The 20400-nt window shown below is 45.6% G+C and overlaps 1 long non-coding RNA gene across 1 annotated transcript in view; it reads left to right on the top strand.

Annotated features, from left to right (window-relative positions):
- Positions 1–9323: 9323 nt before the first annotated feature.
- LOC115408102 (uncharacterized) overlaps positions 9324–20400 on the top strand; it is a 93918-nt gene continuing 82841 nt past the window's right edge. Inside the window, exons 1-2 of the long non-coding RNA XR_003933728.1 lie at positions 9324–9585; positions 9871–10026. This is a non-coding gene — a long non-coding RNA (uncharacterized LOC115408102). The remainder of the gene's footprint in view (positions 9586–9870; positions 10027–20400) is intronic.

Raw genomic sequence — 20400 nt, 5'->3', positions numbered from 1 at the left:
TTCTTTTAATGCTGTGGCCTCTAATCTCTGTGTAATTCGATGTACAGGATTTAAACAAGTTTAATCAGCAAAATCAACTCATTTATCAAGTAACCACAGCACAGATTTGATTTCCATCTTACCTCAAGTCACTGGCATGCAAACACGTGCACATCCATTGTGACAGCATCTCTCATATTCCTTGCAGTCATTGCTGTTGGAGCAACCGGCAGCGTCAGTGTTGGCACAGACGCGTGCATTCTTCTGATAGGGAGAGCAAAAACCAGGTAGATCTGAAAGGAAAAAGAAATCTTCATCTTCAATGAGCTGGAACAGAACAAACTTACAAATCACAATAATGTTCTTCAACAGAACTTGACCAAGAAGATTCAGCCAAAGACAAGAAACAACAACAACCTGAAACAAGTAGAACGATGTAATCCAAGCTAAAAACAGCAATGTTTTACCTTCAATTCTATCTTCAATCTTAACTTTTATAATATGTCTTGCTTACATGGGTTGACAAACTCTAACCCTGAATTAAATTTGGGCTTAAGTAGAAACCCACTTAACATTAAAACTCTAACAAAAAACTTGATTATCAAAATATCACAGTGTTGAGGGTCAGGTTGAAATAACACTTGACATTTTCACTGTTCATGATTTTTTTTTTCATGTCACCTTCTGGCATTGTGTTTATTGAGCTTATTGACTGATAGAGAGAGTGTTCATTATGTTTCTGTGTCACTGAACTTATTAAAAGTTAGCCATGTACAGCTCCATAAGAACCTGGACATTAAATTTATGTCGGCCACTTCAAGGGCGACTCATTTGATGGCACCATGCACATTGACAAATGGAGTTGTTTAAAACTTTACTGACATGCAGCAAAGACTTTATTCAGGCTTTGGATACTTTCTTTATTTCTATCTGTAACACTCAGAGTATATTGAGAAGTGTGAAAGAAAATCAAAAAGATAGATGTCCAGTATTATGAAAAAATATTCATATATGATATTGATTTCATTGTGAATATGCATGACAAACACAGAGCATGTTGTGTTGCACTTGAATAATTTTATTTGCTGATAAAGAAGAGATTTAGACAAAGCAACAGTTACCAGTATTTGACAAAGGATCAATCATACAAAGATTAAAATGTGTTTATAACGGTGATCAAATGTGTACCAAAGTGCACAGTTGATCAAGTTGAAAGTCATTAAAAAATATGGTGTCACCATTTTTTTAAATCTTGATATGTTTTGGCATGAAATAAACCCAAAAACTACACCCAAGGATGTAGGATTCAGTGTGATTGAAGACTGTTGAATCAGCAGGGCACACTGCAGGAACAGCAGCCAGTTGTCTTGTTGACTTTTTCTTCACTTCCAACTTTGTTTGACAGATATCAACCCAAAAAGAAACCAAGTGCTGAAAAAGAGAAGAAAAACAAAACTTACACTTAAAAAAGTCCTTGAAAGAATCAAAAAAAAAGTTGAAAAAAATCATCTCTTGAGTTTTCATATCAAGTAACTCGGCTCCATGTGGCACGGTACACACACACGTCAACAATGATTATTGCAGCCCTTCCAGTTACTGGAACATTCAAAGTCATGAGAGCATGGACGTTGTCTCCTGGGACACAGCAAAGCCTTTTCAATGCTCATGGATGGAATTTTTAAATTGAATGAAAACATGCAATATGGAAAGTTAGGCTAAAGTAGAAAATCACTTAACATTAAAAAAAACAAACAAAAAAAAAAACAAACCCACAAAACATTGATTGTTGTTGGCGGACAATAGAGTGAAGATGCACTTGCCTCTGTTCCCTTCAACTGACTTTGCACTCTGAATCAGGATCAATGCACAGACTGCAGGCAGATGTCCGTCCATGTCTCCAATTCCTGCACTCAAGAATACAGCTGTTCGTGCAAAAATCTGTGGATATATATATTCTTGCAGAACAGTCCGGTTGGAGGCTTGGTCTGCTCCTCCTATTACACTTAATATTGGTCAAGAAGACAACAAAGCCCTCTAAAGTTGGGGGAAGTTTGAAAACTCTCTCTGTGAGCGTGACAGGAGAAATTTCCCTATCTGCTTCAGGCTTTCAAAGACGTGTCCTTCAGGTTGAGTAGGTGGTCCTGTTCAGTGACTCTTTCCTTCCTCAGGTTGACCCGCAGGCAGGTAGACCTCGGTACTGAAGCCTAATGAATCTGTTAAAAAAAGGTTCTTCAAAAACATCCAACTGATTGGTGTTTCCCCAGTTGTGTTTGATGAGACAAACCTGCCAGGCATGGAGGACAGAGGTGTAAAATGGAGTCAGACCAGTTAAATCCCCTCAAGTTAAGTTCAACAATGGCCATCAGGAAGAGCTGCTCATCATAGCCGAACCACCCCACCCTTCTCAGCAGCAGCAATCCTGCTTTACAGTCAAAGGGCAAAAGCTGTGCAGTGTGGAGTCTGAAAGCTGCTACTTTTGACCTGATGCCTATTAATCCTTACCCAACTTAAACCACAAACAGATCGAAGGCTGCAACCCCACCTTCTCCTGGCGAAGACACACATTACATACAAAGTCTTCCTGTACTCCTTGAAATCCATCCAGAACCCGGCCCCCCCTTACCTCTCTGACCTCCAACAGGTTGTCACCCCGTCCGTCCCCCTCATATCCTCGTGGTTCATCCACCTGACTGTCCTTCTTGCCCTTTCAGCATCATGAGGACTCAGCTCTTTGCTCAGTTGCTTGCTGACCACCTGATCTCTGGAAGTCCTGTCTGCCCCTGAAGCCCACCAGGAGGGGAAAGCACTGGTTGTCCTGACTCTGGTAAAGAGAATGAGATGACTTTCGAAAACATACAACAGACTGTATGTCCAGCTTCACTTTATATCAATGTTGTATTTTTAGTAAAAAAGTATTCTATCAACATGTAGTCGCTACATGATCATCATTTCCCTGAACCGTTTCAGCAGCATAAACAAGGGTGCGCTGTTGTTATGCTGACCTTCATATGCACCCAACAGTAGAGGAAATGCAAAACAACCTGCTCAACTGGCTCTCTGCTATCCAGTGGTTGAATCAGAGAAGAAGTGATACATTGAGCTTGTGCTTTTAAAGGGGCACTACGGGAGCTTTTCAGGTTAGCTAACCTGCACATTAAGGTTTAATTATTGTAGTGGTGGTTTAATTTACATAATTTGTTTGATTGTTCCTTTGTTTTCCAGTTCTTTTTTTTGTTCCCAACAGGAACAAAAAAAAATTCCCTTAATAATAATGACAAATAATTACAAATAATTTAAAAGTTTTAAGCAGCACCCATTTCCTCCCAGTATGTTGAGCCTCTTGGGAAGGAAGGGGCCTCAACATTGAATGTTTTTTTATGGCTTGTTAAACTTACAAAACAAATGCTGTTTTGCTTTTCCTGAAAGATACAGTTTTGTTTTGTTGCCTGAAAGAGAGACAGCAGGACAGCAAAGCATTCTCAGAGCCTTTTTGAACAGGCTTGAAAAATAATCTTGGATCGTTGACTTGGCTTGGAGCAATCTCTGTTCCTGATAGGTCCATCATAGGTTAGAGATGCAGAGGACTGACAGGTTCCTGAAGAAATCCTGAGGCAAATTGGTCAATTTAAAGTTCAGTGTTGTTTCTTGGTATCAAGAGAAAGCACTTGATAGGTGAGATCACTGCTCTTTGCTTTCAGCACTGATGGTTTTGAGGTTAGTGAGGAGTTCATTAATTGGGTTGGTTTATAGAATAGTGGTGAGCAGTGCTTGGTTTAAATTGACGCCAGTTTGAGCTGATGATAGTCCAGTCATCAGGCCTCTGCAGTGCAGGTTGAAGGTTTTGGAATAACGGTCTCTCTTTTCCAGAGCCAGAAACAATTTATCCAACCATTTGGGTTGATGCAGGCATGTCATTATCTTCACTCAATGTCAAAATGAGAACAAGTGACACTTGACTGATTGGACAGTGGCAGGATAAAACAGTGCTGTCCTTGAGTGGTTGGCTTCAGGGGCAGACAGGCTGCTGCTGAGGAGGAGGGTGGGGTGGCTTGACATGATAAGCAGCTCTTCCTGGTGGACATTGATGAAGGGGATGTGACTGGTCTGACTCCATTGTACACTTCTGTCCTCCATGTCTGGCAGGTTTTTCTTGCAAAAAACGCAACTGTAGGGACACTTGTCAGGTGGATGTTTAAAGAAGCTTTGATTTCAGCAGGTTTCTTCAGACTCCAGTACTGCCGTCTACCAGCCTGAGGGTCAGCCTGTGGAAGGAAGGAGTCAACAAACCGGACCATCTACTCAACCTGCAGGACACACCTGCCCCCACTTTGGCGAGCTTTGTCCTCTTTCTGACCAATAATCAGACAGTGTGACTGTCAGTGGTCCTAAAACCAGTCCAGAATGAGCTGCTGGTTTTTGTTTCAACCAAGCAAGCACACACTAGACTCTACCCTAGACTCTTGGTTAGATTCCAGGCAAACAGGAGCACATCAGACTCCACCTATTTCCACCTGTGAGTCCACCTGTAGACTTGGTGAAATAGGTAGAGTGTAGTGTGCTCTTGCTTGGTTGAAACAAAAACCAGCAGCCACAGCTGCTCATTCTGGGCTGGTTTGAGGACCACTGCTCCAGCTGATCAGCTCTGCAACAGTATATACAGTATATCCAGAGATCTTGCTCAAACAACAGTTGCAGTGTTGTGTGCAGGAACAAGCACATGCTGACCTTCATATGCACCCAACAGTAGAGGAAATGCAAAACAACCTGCTCAACTGGCTCTCTGCTATCCAGTGATTGAATCAGAGAAGAAGAGATACATTTACTTTGCGCCTTTAAAGAGTCACTGTGCGAGCTTTTCAGATGAGATGACCTGCACATTCAGGTTTAACTCATTGGGCTCTAACTTGGTAGACTGCGCCGAGTCCGCCCGCTGTCAGCCGAGCGTAAAGTTCACCGTCGGCGGATAAAGTCAACAGGGCGTGTCCAGAAAAATTGTCCTAATTTCGTGAACCAGGCGCAGTCACGCCTCCATCCCGCCCACTGGCGCAGGTGGCGCAAGAGGGAGGAGAGAAAGTGGGTTTAACTCAGCCGAGCGTAATTTGACCAATCAAATGAACACCTCTCCTTTTTGTCAAATGCACTGCAGCAAAGGACACTGCTACATTAACATGATGAAATACATTTTATTTCCTGGCCTCAATACTAAACCATAGTGAAGCAACAATGTATATGACTGTAAATTTAAAATAAATAATCTCTTGAAGAGCTGTGGAGCCAGACAAATGAAATAAAAATGCAGACACCCTGCATTTATAGGCTCATATTTCTTTCAGAGTGCCGACCGACTCCGCCGAGGTCTTTACATACAGTGCGCGCTTTTACCCACGACGCTATTCATTCACAAAGAAAGACAAGGCAAACTGACAGGTGCATGGCTGTAGCAAATGCATCGTGACAAGATGCAAGATCAATAAAACACACTAAGAGCCCTCCCAAGACTGTCCGAACCATGTTTTGGTCCGATGGTGTGAAATAACTTCTGACATCATGCGGGTTTCCTCCTCAAAATCACAGGTAGAAATGATGATTCACCTGCTTTTTATGCTGTTCAACGCATGCATATGCGGCCGTGCGGGATCCACATAGTTCTGCACCCGAAATATGTTCATTTTATTTTTTTAATCAGATCGGTCAACTGAATGAAGCCGCTGTCATTGCGTGGAGTGTGTTGGTCAGCTCTAGTGACAAACGGACGGATTCTCCATATGAAGGATTTCTTTTAAGCCGGTTCAAAATGACCTGAGAGATCTTCCGAGCACAAAATAGAGACTGTTCATGCATGAATGAGGAGAGCAAAGCGGAGAGTCCCTCATTTTCGACTCATTCATGATGACAGAGTTGGTGTCACAACTCTATATTGACAACATATCCTGCTCTGGGCCCGGCCGAATTGTGCATTGACCCACTTGAAACCATTTTCGCATGTGGTTTGTTTTTCTTTTGTCTTTTCTTTCTTTCTTTCTCTTTTTTTTTTTTTTTTTTGTTGGTTCTTTGCTTGAGGAAGATCGACAGCAGTGGAAACCTAGCGCGAAAATAAGATAAATAAACAAAATATTAAGTCAAGAGGATCAGCAAACCTTTTAATGCCTCATGTCTGCTTTATTGATGCCTCAAATCAGGTTTTAAAATTTATTTAACTTTTTACAGTGCGCATTTGCGCAGTGTCACCTCTCACTGACACGCCGCGCACTTGTTTCCCTGATAAACATACACACACACCAACACACATAAAAAAAGTTGTATTATTAACCGTCAATAATAATTAAGAACATTTTAAAATTAGTAAAATAAGTCTCCCCGGCTGCGCACCAGGACGGACACCTTCCCACACCGTCCCATCCTCATCCTGCTCTTTAGATTCTGGGACTGCAGGCTCCACAGGACAAAGGTATTTATTCAGAAAATATGTTCGTTCTAAAATTAATTTTTGGAAACGAAAAATACATGGTTTGCTGTACTTTGATGGAGGATATAATATTTTACCTGAATCTGTAACTGGCACCTCTGGAGACGCTGCAGTGCTCCTGCTGTCAACTACCATGTTCACTGTTGTGTTGAATTTTATTACATTAGTTTATTTTTTAACACCATTTTATGTTATAATTATTTAGTTGTAAACTGACAGTAGCCTACAGTAATTCTCTATACCTGGAGGTGACGTGTGAGCACTTCCGTGCGCCACTGCAGGTTCTACGCTGGACTGTACAGCAGCCGGAGGTCGATCGGGCATTTTTGGGGCAGCAGGATTAAATTTTTTTTCGCTGTTTGGCCCGTGGCTGTTCTGACTCTGATTTAGAACTTTCCTCCTCTTCACTCCAGTAAAGATCGCTGATGTCCGACACGTCTCCGCCATCCGATTCCCCCTCACTTACATCTTGCATCATTGCTAAAGCTTCTTCCACCTTATATCTCTTATTTATGCCTGTTTTTATCGTCTTTCTTTTGGGATTTGGTTGATATTTTTGGCCGTCTGTCTGATTGTCTGCTGTCAGAGCTGGCTCCCTGTTCAGATGCGCGCATGAACCAAAACAAATCAATAACAGAAAAAAAAAAAGCCCCGTGAAGTGCGTCTTTTTTTATCAGCGGTCTGTGAGACGCTGTTGGCCTTTGGAGGTATAAATGCTTTGTAATATTATTTGTGTCATTGTTAGGACCTTATTTGCTTCAGAAAAACATACAAGACACATATTTAGGAAAAGTCAAAGAATTAGAGGACAGGGGAATCATTTTTAACAGATTTATTTGAATTCCAAAAACCCAAACGGTCTGTCAGACCGTCTTGGCTGTTCTGGAGTTAAAGAAGATAATAAAAACAATGATGTGCTTCATGAGTGATTCTGTACATCTTTCATGACACTGACAAGCTGTCAGTGTCATCAGATCCTCCGCTCCCCAGCCTGCTCACACCTTCTGCACTAAACTCTCACTGGCCCAGCTGATTCTGTCGACCCCTCCCCCTGGTGCACCGCAACGCCCATCTTGGCGCAAGTGCAGCGGACCGGCCAGACACCCTCTTCTGCGCCTGTCGAAAATAGGAATGCGCTGCCTCCGCCGCTGATCAACTGCCAAGTTGCGCTGTCAAATTAGAGCCTATTGTAGTGATGGTTTGAATTCCATCATTTCTTTGATTGTTCGTTTGTTTTCCATCTATTTTTTCCCACAGGAACAAAAAATCTTCCCTTAATTGTGCCACAAATAATTTAAAAAAAAAACTTTTAAGGAGCACCCCTTTCCTCCTAATATGTTGAGCCTCTTGGGAAGGAAGGGGCCTCAACATTGGATGTTTTGTTATGATTTATATAACTTGCAAAACAAATGCTGTTTGCTTTGCTGAAAGATCCAGTTTTGTTTTGTTGCCTGAAAGACAGACAACAGGACAGCAAATTGTTCTCCAGAGCCTTATTGTTCCTCAGCGCGACCGCCCCCCCCCCCCCCCCGCTCAACAAATGTCGGGACCGCTCGAAAAACACGCTCCCAAGGGGCGCTCGTCTCGGGCTCGCCTAGGGCGCCTCTGAAGCCCGGGCCAGCCCTGTCAGCACCAATGGTTTTGAGTTTAGTGAGGAGTTCATAAATTGGGCTGGTTTATAGAATAATGGTTCAAATGGGCGCCAGTTTGAGCTGATGATAGTCCAGTCATCAGGCCTCTGCAGTGCAGGCTGAAGGTTTTGGAATAACGGTCTCTCTTTTCCAGAGTTAGAAACAACATCTGTTTCTCCAGCCATTTGGTCTGCTCTGTCAATATCTTCATAAAATGTCAAAATTATTTTAAATGATTGCGGCAAACACTTTGAACTTCTGATCAAACAGCATCAGCATGGCTGAGCTGGACGACAAGTGACACTTGACTGATTCGACAGTCGCAGGATAAAACAGAGCTGTCCTTCAGTGGATGGCTTCAGGGGCAGACAGGACTGCTGCTGAGGAGGAGGGTGGGGTGGCTTGACTATGATAAGCAGCTCTTCCTGGTGGACATTGATGAAGGGGACGTGACTGGTCTGACTCCATTTTACACCTCAGTCCTCCATGTCTGTCAGGTTTTTCTTGCAAAAAACACATCTGTGGGGACACTTGACAGGTGGATGTTTAAAGAAGCTTTGATTTCAGCAGGTTTCTTCAGACTCCAGTACTACTGTCTACCAGCCCGTGGAAGGAACATAGATTGTGGGGAAAAAAAAGAGGACAGCGCATTCATGACGTCACCGGTTTGTTTCCGTTATCATCAAATGAGGCAACCTCGGAGGCTGACTTGTTGGAATTTTGGAGCCAGAGACGAAAAAAGACAGCGAGGGGGCGGGTCCAGAGAGCGACAAGGGGCGGGGCTGACTGAGAGCCCAGGACTGTGGCATTGTGTGATCATGTGATGTTCTGCAGTAAACTGCTTCCATGGTGTTTCATATCATTTCGTACAATTGACTTGTTAGAATTTACAGTGTTAATGCATTTGACCAGGTCCCCAAGCAACACCGGGAACATCCGCGGCTGCAACGTGCCGGCAACTAGCAGTATCTTGGCTCTCTTCGGGGATTCACAGGCTGGAGGGTTCGTGGAGGGAAGCGTCCCCTGGGCCACCGCTCAGTGCTGACAGCAGTCGCAAACGGCACTCTGTCCCCGGCCAGCCTGCACGGCCAGCCAGTGCTAACGGTGCTTTCCCCCCGGCCGCTTGTGGTGTTTTGTCACTCTACAGATGGAGTCCGATGTGCTCCTGTTTGGTTAGATTCCAGCCAAACACATAAGACTCCACCCATTTCCTCAAGTGAGTCCACCTGTGGACTTGGTGAAATAGGTGGAGTGCAGTGTGCTCTTGGTTGGTTGGAACAAAAACCAGCAGCCACAGTTGCTCATTCTGGACTGGTTTGAGGACCACTGCTTGAACTGATCAGCTCTGCAACAGTATATCTATATCCAGAGATCTTGGTCAAACAACAGTTGTAGTGTTGAGTGCAGGAAGTGGAGACATGGCTGGACATCTGCCTGCAGTCTGTGCATTGATCCTGATTCTGGTTGCACTTGGGTGCTCGGATGCGAAGTCAATTAAACAAAACAGAGGTAAGTGTGTCTTAACCTCTACTATCCACCAACAAAGACCAATGTTTTTGATATTTGAGTAAATTGAATTTTAATGGCGACAACTCATATGATAAAAGTTGGGATGGTAAGATTGAAGATGGAGTATCTGTTTTCAGCTTGGATTGTAATGTTGCACTTGTTTCAGACTGTTGTTTTTTCCTAACTTTTGGCCGAATCTTCTTGGTGATGTTCTGTTGAAGCACATTAAAGTGTTTTGCCAATTTTTTCCACCTCATTGAACATGGTGATTTGATTTCCTTTCAGTTCACCTTGGCCGTTGCCCTGGTCCAGCCTATGCCAACAATCCACACATGTGTGATGATGTCTCGTTCACCCGTTGCACCAATGACAGTCCCTGCCGCAAATATGAGAAATGCTGCGACAATGGATGTGGGCATACGTGCGTTCCAGTGATCAGGAGTAAGATGGAAATCAATCATTTTTTTTATTTAATATGACAGCAAATAAGTGGATTTTTTTGTCAGTTAGAGAAAAAATCCTCAATTAAAGCTTGTGTCCGGAGTTTTGAAAGAAAGAGGTTTTTTTAAGCCAACGTCTTGAGGTTCCGCCCTCCCACTGCTTTCGTGAGCTACCAAGCCTTTAATTGTGCTCGCGGATTACATGTGAGGTAAAAATCGTAATATAATATCGAACCAGGCTAACATATTTAAGCTCTGTTAAAAAAATGATACATGCATTGGAAACGAATGGAAACTCCAGACACGAGTTTTAAAGACACTTTTTGCGAAATTACTATTTCCTCTATTTCACTGTTGGCACGAAATAAATTAGAATTTACGATGTAACACATCACAATGCCAATGCCAATGCCTTGACATGTTGATTTCATTGCTTCTATCTAAATTGAATTACAGTTGTCACAGTCAGCAATTCATCACAGGAGAAAAACACATAGACAGCCTGGCATCGCCACTCACACCGACATCGAGGGGTCATTTCGGTTTTCTTTAGGAAAGGTGGAGTATATAGAGATGATGGGGTGACAACTTATTACAAAAGTTCAGATGGCACAGTACATTTAAAGTGAAGTTTTTCTACTTTTAGTTTGAATTACAATGTTCTGGTTGTTTCAGACTGTTGCTGTATGCTTCAGTTTGGATCTTATATTTAGTCTGTTTTCCAGCTGAAAGATTTTACAGAAAATCAGTGAAGTCCGAGATGAAGTCCTTGTTGAATTTGGGGGGACGGTAGACCACTGCACACAGAAAAGGTGGATTCAGATTTAGTTCAAACAGTTGCAGTTCGAAGCTAGCAAAGCCATTCTGAGAGATCTGCCGACAGTGAAAAGACGACTTGAAGATGGAGGCGAGGCCTCCACCTCTCCCTGATGTTCGGGGAGAATTTAGGAAACAGCAGTTGGGTGGGCAGAGCTCAGAAAATGAAGTATTCTCACCAGTGGAGAGCCAGGTCTCACACAGAAACAGGAAATCCAGCCCTCGAGAGACAAAGAAGTCATTTAGCGCAAAAGCTTTGTTGGATACAGACCGCACATTTAGCAGAGCCATTTGGAGGGTTAAAACATCTCTGGGGCGGTGTCGCCGCAGGCTCCGCAGGACTGAGTGGTCGACTCTGGGCCTCTGACTACAAGTCCCATCAGCCCCAGCGCTCGGATGACGTCGGCAGAGTGCGCCGCGAGTTTCTGGAGCCAGAGGGATGGAGCCGTAGCAGGGCAGCTTTGGAAGTAAACAAACTTTCTCCGAGCACTCCTTTTTTTTTTTTTTTTTTTTTTTTTCCCCTTGTCCTGTTCGGCAGCTGGGGCGTGCAATATTGTATGATTGTAGCCTTTTACTATCCGGACAGATTTTAATGTTAGCAGCAGGACGAGACTGAGTCTCCTCCTGCTGCTGCCTTTATTTAAAGCTGGCATCCGGCATGGCTGCCGGACAGGACCGGGACGGAAATGCTCAGAGAGCAGGGACAGAAAGAGAGGAAGATAAAGAGAGGGAGAACGGAAGGGGGGGGGGGCACAACCTATGTACAAAGTCACAATACAAAACAGTGTTGTCGACGCACCACATGCAACCGAGAACAATCCCAAACCCCCAATCTAGACAACACCAAAACAGAGCCGACAATCAACACAGAAAATTACAGAACCATACATACATTTTTTTTTTTTTTTTTTTTTTCCGAACCATATTAGTGAACAGACCAGGCCACAAAAATAAAAGGAGGTGTAGGGGAGGAAGGAAATGCAAGGACACCACAAACCCTTTTTTTTTTTTTTTTTGAATATAGCTAGTCGTAACTAGTAGTAAACTAGGGGCGTGCATCAAGAGAGGTCTGCTACAGATCACCATTAGTCTAACCAGCACAAGAAGACAAGGTAACCGAGTGTGTGAAGAGTGATTAAAGATCAACGTGATCATGTGAATATGATGGTGACAGTGATGGTGATAGTGATCATGCATATATGACCTCTGACCTCTGAGAAGGCCAGAAGCAGGCCAGAGAGGCCCTCAGAGCCCAGACAGCCGGCGGTCATCACAGAGCCCGGATCCAAGCCGACCCCCAGGCAGACGCCCACGCTCCAGTCCAGAAACGGGGCAGAGGAAAGCCCCGGCCGGGGACCCCGGCAGTCCCGGGGCCCGGGCCCCGCGGAGCCATGACCGGCAGGAGCCGGTCCACCCCGGGCGCCGGACGCCCGGGGCGGGCAGGGCCGAGAGCCCGAGGCCCAAGAGCCCAGGAGCCAACCACCCACCCCGGGTGGAGGGCCATGACCCACCCGGGAGAACCAGCCCACACGGGCGGCTACCCACCCCAGGCCAGTACACCCCCCAGTGCTCCGGCCACGCACCCCGAGATCCAGGGCACCCCCCCCCCCCCCCCCACCCCACGACCCCCACCCGGAACCCACCCCCCCTTCCACCGCCCGGCCCACCCCTCCCACCCCCTGTCCTCTCCCGCCTCACTCCCCCCCGCCCCAACCCAACACTCATACCCACTCACTCATACTGACACACACACATGCACACATGCACACACACAACCACTCATCCCTAAACCAAACGCACACACACTCACATTCCAACACACTCTCACGCACACGCTAACAAGCACACTCACACACTCTCATCACACACACACACACACACACACACACACACACACACACACACAGTCCATCCTACCCCAAACACACTCACATTCCCGCGTCATCCAACTGTCACATCCTGTGAGAGACACCCCCGGAAGGCAAGGGAACACCGAACCCCACATCCAGGACCCCCCGCCACCCACAACTGCCACCCCCACCCCCCCACCCCACCGCCGCAGACAGATATGCACCCCCCAGAGCCAACAGCCCCCCAAACCACAGCCGCTCCAAACCCCAGGCCTGTCGGGAAAACAACAGCCCCCCCCCACCCCACCCCCCACCAGAAGGAATCCGGAAACGGGGGCGCAGAAGACCCCATTGCCCTCCCCCCCCCCCCCTCCGTCTCGTGAGTGTTGATGGAGTATATGTTGTTTGCGATTACAATTTGAGGGTCAGTAACCACACCGTGCCGCGAGTGAGGCCAAACGAGCAGTCTCATCCACCTGAACAGCCCCACCCCCGACACAGCGCGCCAAGACCCCCCGACGTGTGTGTTTGTATGTATTTGGTCGTGTTAGATGACTAAGTGCAATTAAGACTGAGAGGCGAGCCACTGAAGCGTGCAGTGATTGGGGCCACTTAGATGGCCCCCTCCACCACACCCAACTTGATAAGCCCGCCTCCCAAAGCCCTACGTGTGTGTGCATGAGAGCGGGGGGAGAGGGGGGTCCGGGGATGCCGCAGCACCCCCGTCACCCAGGAGCCCCCCGATGAAGGACAGGGCCAGGAGCGCCCCCCCCCCCCCCCCAGGACCAGGGCGGACAGCGACCATGGCCAGAGAGCCACCGACCCAAGAAGCACACACCCATCATGCATCAGGAGGAGTGAAGGTGAGGACAGACAGGGGGCAGCAGAAGGACCCAGACCCAGGGCCCACCGCCCCCAGGCCCACCGGGGCCACCCCCCACAGGACACCGCACTCTCTCATACATAGCTCCAATCACCCACACATATACACCCACACGTACAGACATACATACATACTTACAGATACACACCCACACACACATACATACCCCGCTCACAGATACATACCCACACACACAGACACACTTACACATACATAGTCACACACATACACATACATATCCAGATACACACCCACACACTCACATACACTTACATAAATACCCACACATACAAAAACATATATACATACTCACACATACACACCCACACACATATACACATACACGTACACGCCCCTTCCCCAACCCCCTAACCCCCACAGCCCACCACCCCCCTATCTACCCCCCATCCACCCCGCCCTGTCCCCCACCACCCACCCACCTCCCCCGCCACCCCCCACCCATCCACCCCACCCCCCTGTCCCCCACCACCACAACCACCCACCCCGATGCCCTGGATTCCGGGGCAGCAACCAGACACCAGGGCGTGCACCGACCCAGGCCGCGGCAGCACGCCCGAGCCGACCGGCCCCCCCAGCCAGGTCGAGCCCCTCACCCTCACGGAAGGAGAAAGCCCCCAGGCACCAGGGCCCAGGGCCCCCAGCCACACCCGCCCCAGGACACCCCGGCCTCGAACCGGCACCCGCCGACGCCGGCCCCCCGGGGCCCCCGCCCCACCGCCGCCAGACAGCCCCAACAACCGGCGGCCCCCCCACCCCCAATCCAAACCCAAACACGAAGACAGACCCCAGCGAAGCAGCCCAGATCCCGACCCCAAGACAGTGGCAACCACCTGCAGCCATCAGGCCCCCCCCACCAACAACCGACCCTCAAAGAGGAGAGGCCCTCATCTTCCCCTTACATTAAGTGATGGAGCTGATCACAGGGGACCAGAGGTTCTCCGAGCACTCCGATGGACATAGCGGGGTCGTCGAAGGAGTCCGTGAAGTCTGATGGCTCCGATGCAGGATGGAGTGGAGAGGTTGTTGAGTTTGAGCAGCTGCGAGGCGTTAAGTTGTGTAATGTTAAGTAGTTTCCACTTTTGCCCAAATTTAGTTGAGGGTTAGAGTTTGCCAACCCATGGAAGAAAGACATATTGTAAAAGTTAAAGCTATAATGCGTAACTTCAAATGTCTATGAATGTCCATTTTAGCCAAGTCACTACTAGTGAAGATTTCAAAATGCAGATTAAGCCGATCGGTTCTTCAAACATGTCATGGGATTTTGTCGACCGGTGACATTCCCGCGCTGGCGCGCAGGAAATTATGCATTTTACGTCACAAAAAGAAGGGAGGGGGAGGACGCGTGGAGGGTCTCATAGCAACAGGCAGATCTCAGGCAGACCGAGTAGCTTGTGTGTGTTTACCAGTCCTGCCGGTGAAAAAAATGCACCCTTTTTTTCCTACACCATATCACGGTACAGTAAATGGTGCAGCACAAGCACTGACACACTTTCTGTAATTAGTGGGACTGGCATGGATTTTTTCCTACTTTGTGTGTAACACTTCGTTTTTCATCAAGAAACAGCTACTGGAGACCAACGGACAACAAATGAATTCTGCTGACGACCACTGGGTCTTTTCATCCACTAACCTGTCAGTTACAAATTAGCAGGCACCTTGTCTCCTGTTTGTAATAAGCTATTTGTGTTTCTGTGGCCAAAAAAAAAGAAAACAATAATTACCTCTTCAGAAGAGTCCATCTTTTTTTCACCAGCTGTCCTTATTCACACAGAATAAAAACCGTTTCCAACGGTGACTTGCGCTGTGGAAACGCGAATCACCCTGCAGCGGTTGGGGAGAGGGGGGACACCTGGGAGTACATCATGTGGAAGCACCGGCTTTATTGTTGTAAGAACGCAGAATTCTGCGAGAGGGCGACCGAAGTTACGCACTATAGCTTTAAGATTGAAGATAGAATTGAAGGTACAAAATTGCTGTTTTAGCTTGAATTACATCGTTCTACTTGTTTCAGCTTGTTGTTTCTTATCTTTGGCCGAATCTTCTTGTTGAAGTTCTATTGAAGAGCATTATTGTGATTTGTAAGTTTGTTCTGTTCCAGCTCACTGAAGATGAAGATTTCTCCTTTCACACCTACCTGCTTTTTGCTCTCCCTATCAGAAGAATGAACGTGTCTGTGCCAGCAGTGAGGTTGCCGGTTTCTCCAACAGAAAAATGCCAGAAAAATGAGATGCTGTCACAATGGATGTGTACATGTTTGCAGTCAGTGACTCGAGGAAAGATGGAAACCAAATCACATTTCTGAAAAACCTCTGACAAGATGATTTCAGAAGAGTGTTTGTTGCTGGAGAAATCTAGTTAATTGAAAGACACTTAATAAAGAGTTCTGGGTGCCTGGCTTAATGAAAGCATTATGCTATGCACTGTTCTGTAATGAATTGATAAATGGTGATTAAACTTGTTTGAATCCTGTAAATCCAACTGCACAGAGATTAGGGGCCACAGTATTGAAAGGTGCCTTAGAGGTGCATTGAGGAGTTTGCACGTTTTATGCGAAACAGCCCCCCCTGCAGGCCTTCAGTGTAATGCAGCTTAGTGAAAAACTCGTCCCTGTGGCTCGCATGCACGGAAGAGGGGAACTCCTTCCTCGCTCGTTTAGTCGCGCTCAAGTAAGATTTAAGTTTTATTTACCTGGCTGAGTCTCTGCTGGAGTTGTGGCAGTGCTCGAAGCCAGTCTTTTCTTACTTTCTGGAAGCTCCTGCTCAGTTGTTGCTAACTAAGCATCTGGCGGAGTAATGGCGGACAAAATGAAACCTAACCAGCTGGAATGTGCATGACGTCATTCCTTTCAAATTCTCCCCCAAAAAAATGCTGGTGCCGGACCGGCCCTGCAACTTTCAAGTGACAATTTAGCTCTGTTAAAAAAAAGTAAGTCCTATATTATATGTCAAACCGAAAGATTTATGGCCCCCCAATGAACCCCTCCCCTCGCCATTTGTCCACCATTTGTCCACTGCGCATTTGTTCCCCCCCCCCACCCCCACCCCAAAACTTCCTTCCTTCTGAGGTCTTTTGAAGTTTTTACGACAGGTTAGGTGTTGACACATCTGAAGGGATGAGTAGGAGCCAGACAGACGGTTAGAGGGGGGTGAATTTATATTGTACTTAGAGATGGCGGAGAAACGTGTCATGAAGAGGTTATATTACAAGCCGAGTCATCCTGGTAGTTTCGGCGGGGTAGAGCGGCTTCATAAAGCTGTTCAAGATGAGACGGGAAAGAAAGTCAGGGTGGAAGATGTGAAAGACTTTTTATCATCTCAAGACACCTATACTCTGCATAAACCGGCTTGGGTACATTTTCCAAGGAACAGGGTTTTTTTTACAAGACCTCTCAAACAATTTCAGGCAGACCTTTGCGATATGCGAGCGTTAGCGGATGAAAATGACGGGTATAGTTATTTACTCACGGTCATCGATGTGTTTTCAAAATTAGCGTACGTGCGAGCTTTGAGAAAGAAGACTGCAGCTGAGGTGGTGTCTGCCTTTGAATCCGTCTTTCGTGAGAGCCAGACGCCTGAAAAACTACAGACTGATGCAGGAAGAGAATTTTTTCAACAAAAGTTTCAAGATTCTGATGAGGAAACACAACATCATACATTATGCCACAGCCAGTGATCTAAAAGCCTGCATGGTTGAAAGACCAGAATGTGGAGATATTTCACTGCTAAGAACACGCGCCGGTACGTGGAGGTCCTACCAGACTTAGTAAAAAGCTATAATAACACTTACCACAGCAGTATAAAAATGCGTCCGGCTGATGTGACTAAGGGCCTTCAAGTGTTTCACAATTTGTACGGTACGCCTACACCACGAGACAAGAGAAAAAAAAAAATAAAGACAGGATTTAAGGTCGGCGATGTTGTCAGAATATCCAAGTTGCGAGGGGTCTTCGATAAAAAAATACGAACAGAGTTTCACGGATGAAGTATTTACGGTGTCAGAATGCATTGTGCGTACTCCGCGTATATAAACTCAAAGACTATGACGGCGAAGTGATCGAAGGTTCATTCTGTGAGCCGGAGCTGCAGAAAGGGAAAAAAATAGACTCATTAACATTTCTCAATCATACAATTTTCAAACAGTCTGTTTGATATTACATTTTACTACAAACAGATATGTCCGGGTGTCTGTAGCACTTTAGATGGTTATATGACCTTTTTAAAGCTCTCCAGAGGTGAACCTAAAAATTATGATCTAAACAAGAAACTCAGGTTTTATCTTAACATATAAAGCAAATAATCAAAAGTGTTACTATTTGTGACCTGAAGATAACCAAATCTGCTCCTAACTTGAAATTTTAAGTTACTGCTCTCAAAACTTTGAAACATGTCGTGTCCTTTGTGATAAGCATCGTGAAATTCTCTGATATTTCCCAGTTAACGTGATCACTGTAAAACCTTCACATCCACCCAAGTTCTAATATATAGATCTGAAAATACAACTCAAAAGGAAGGAAGGTTTTCAAAAAAGTGTATAAAATACAAGAAAAGGTATAAATGAATAGTAAAATCATTCAAAGACAGAATCTCATTCTAAATATTCAAAATAAAGCCACACAAACTTAATCAGGAAGCGTAGACATGCGCTTGAATAAAAACAGAATAACTGGTTGATAATTTTCACAAACTCAAATTCAATTTTCTGTATAAGAGAAAATAATGATGATGTTGTCGATGTACGCCAAACAAAACCGAGTCAGCAGGTAATGTCAGCTTTGAAAGCTGCTGTCTCACAGCTGCAGCGTAGACGGTTGGACTGTCTGAAAAAAACAAACAACGTTAATCTTGTAAAGCGATATTGTTGGTCACAGAAGGTGAAACTAAACAAATCCAATGTATTCCTGTGTACAGCAGAACACAAATACACAACTGTGTACCATTTCGCTCTGGCTGGTATTGATACTAAAATAGCATTAACATCTGGTACAGCCGGAGTTAAAGGAATGATGCTGACATTTTTTCCCCCCTCGGATCCTGTGCAAATCTGCACTTCTTTGTTCCTGGTTTCAAAACGGGATTTCTTGGTGTGGTGTTTGGAGACACACATGACACTCCTCGTTTCAGCATTGTTTGAACCACTGGCCTGATCCCTAGTTCTTTTTCCATTGATAAGAGATACTGTTTAACACAAACAGGATATTTCGCATAGTTAATTGTTGCTTGATAAGGTTCCACAGCCAGCAATCCTACATGATTTGCAAATACAGATTTTCTTCTCCTTTCTAACAAATCCACAGAAACATTACAAAAGAACAAAACATGACAACCCCTTGTAAGAGCAGCATTTATATAAGAACAAAGAAAGAACAAAATAAAGTGCTTAGGTTAAGAAACAAATACAAACATCAGCTTTGCATACCTTTTCCTGTAGCAATTTCTTTTCTGAACAGTCTCAACCAGCTGCACAAGAAACAGAATTTCAACTCAATATACATTTTCTCACTCTTTTTCTACTCTGACAGACAGTAATCACTCCGTGCTGCAGTTTGCGCCGCTGTTTTAGGTGGTGTAAAGATTTGTTGTGCTTCCACTCTTGCCTGTATCTTCTTGATAGCACTCCCTACATATAACGTGACTCTGTTGCTCATCCGATACTTTAAAACTGAACCATGTCCGAATTACTGAGCCACTGTTTTTTTTCTTTTACTGAATGGGGTTTTTATTGGGGTGTTGTTTGGGACACATGGCACAATGACTCCTCGTTTCAGCAGTGATTGAACCACTGGTCTGATCACCATTTCTTTTTCCTCTGATCAGGGATACTGTTTTAACAAACAGGATATTTTGCATAGTTAATTGTTGCTTGATAAGGTTCCATATTCAGCAGTCCTACATGATCTGCGTGCTGTGTCCATAATTTAGATGGTAGTATGCCCAGCTACAAAGAAATAATGACATGCAAAACTAAAAATAAGATTAGATGGAAAAAAAATGCTGAACAGATCAGGACAGCTCCAGGCCTGCCTCAGTTCTCATTCCAGCATTCTTTCACAATTCCAAGCTCACCAATTTTCACAACATCCAGCCCGATCAGATTGTCGTACACATCTGCAAAAGTTTCCACAAACTTTTCTTTGGATCTCATCTCTCTCAGCAAAGTCTCTGCCACAGTTTTGACTCGCATATCGTCGATTTTAATGTTGCGCATGAATAACAAACATTGAATAGCAGGAATGAAACGGTCGGTACACAGTTTTTCCATCAGACGGCAAAAGTGAGTTTGATAGAAATATTCGTCCACCTGCTGTAAACAAGGATGCTGTTTCTCATTCGGATGTCTGATCTGACACCCGTAGCAAAGCTCTTCCCGGTACTTGTGAGTCACAATGTCCAGCAGATGGATGACCGCTGTTTTGACGGTTTTGATGATGGCTGAGGGCATCCACCCGTCCAGCTCATCCTCGGATTCCTCAACCTCTGGAGTGTCAGGAGGCGAAGATGCTGGTTCCGGCTCCACAAAATCCTCAGAGTCGGGGATTTGGGATTCATCCACTTGAAGGTCTCCACCGTCAGCGCTCACCTCCCTGCTTCGATCCTCATCATCTCCCAGGGATCCTGGATCCGGGTCACAGGTCTCGGGAATGGTGTACAGCGATCGAGAGGGACCCGGCTGAGAGTCAGGGTCCAGGGAAGCGGGTGAGATCAAATTCTACGATTCATCCGCGAACATGTTGATTGGGTACTCCACCAACGGAGTTCTGCTCCACAGCGGATTGATGAGGACGCGAGAGCTGGTTCTACGGATACTC

Source organism: Salarias fasciatus, chromosome 20 (assembly GCF_902148845.1).
Source record: "Salarias fasciatus chromosome 20, fSalaFa1.1, whole genome shotgun sequence".
In the NCBI taxonomy this organism is placed as follows: Eukaryota; Metazoa; Chordata; class Actinopteri; order Blenniiformes; family Blenniidae; genus Salarias; species Salarias fasciatus.
The sequence above is the reverse complement of the archived record's forward strand: the minus strand, read 5'-3'. Positions and strand labels throughout refer to the sequence as shown.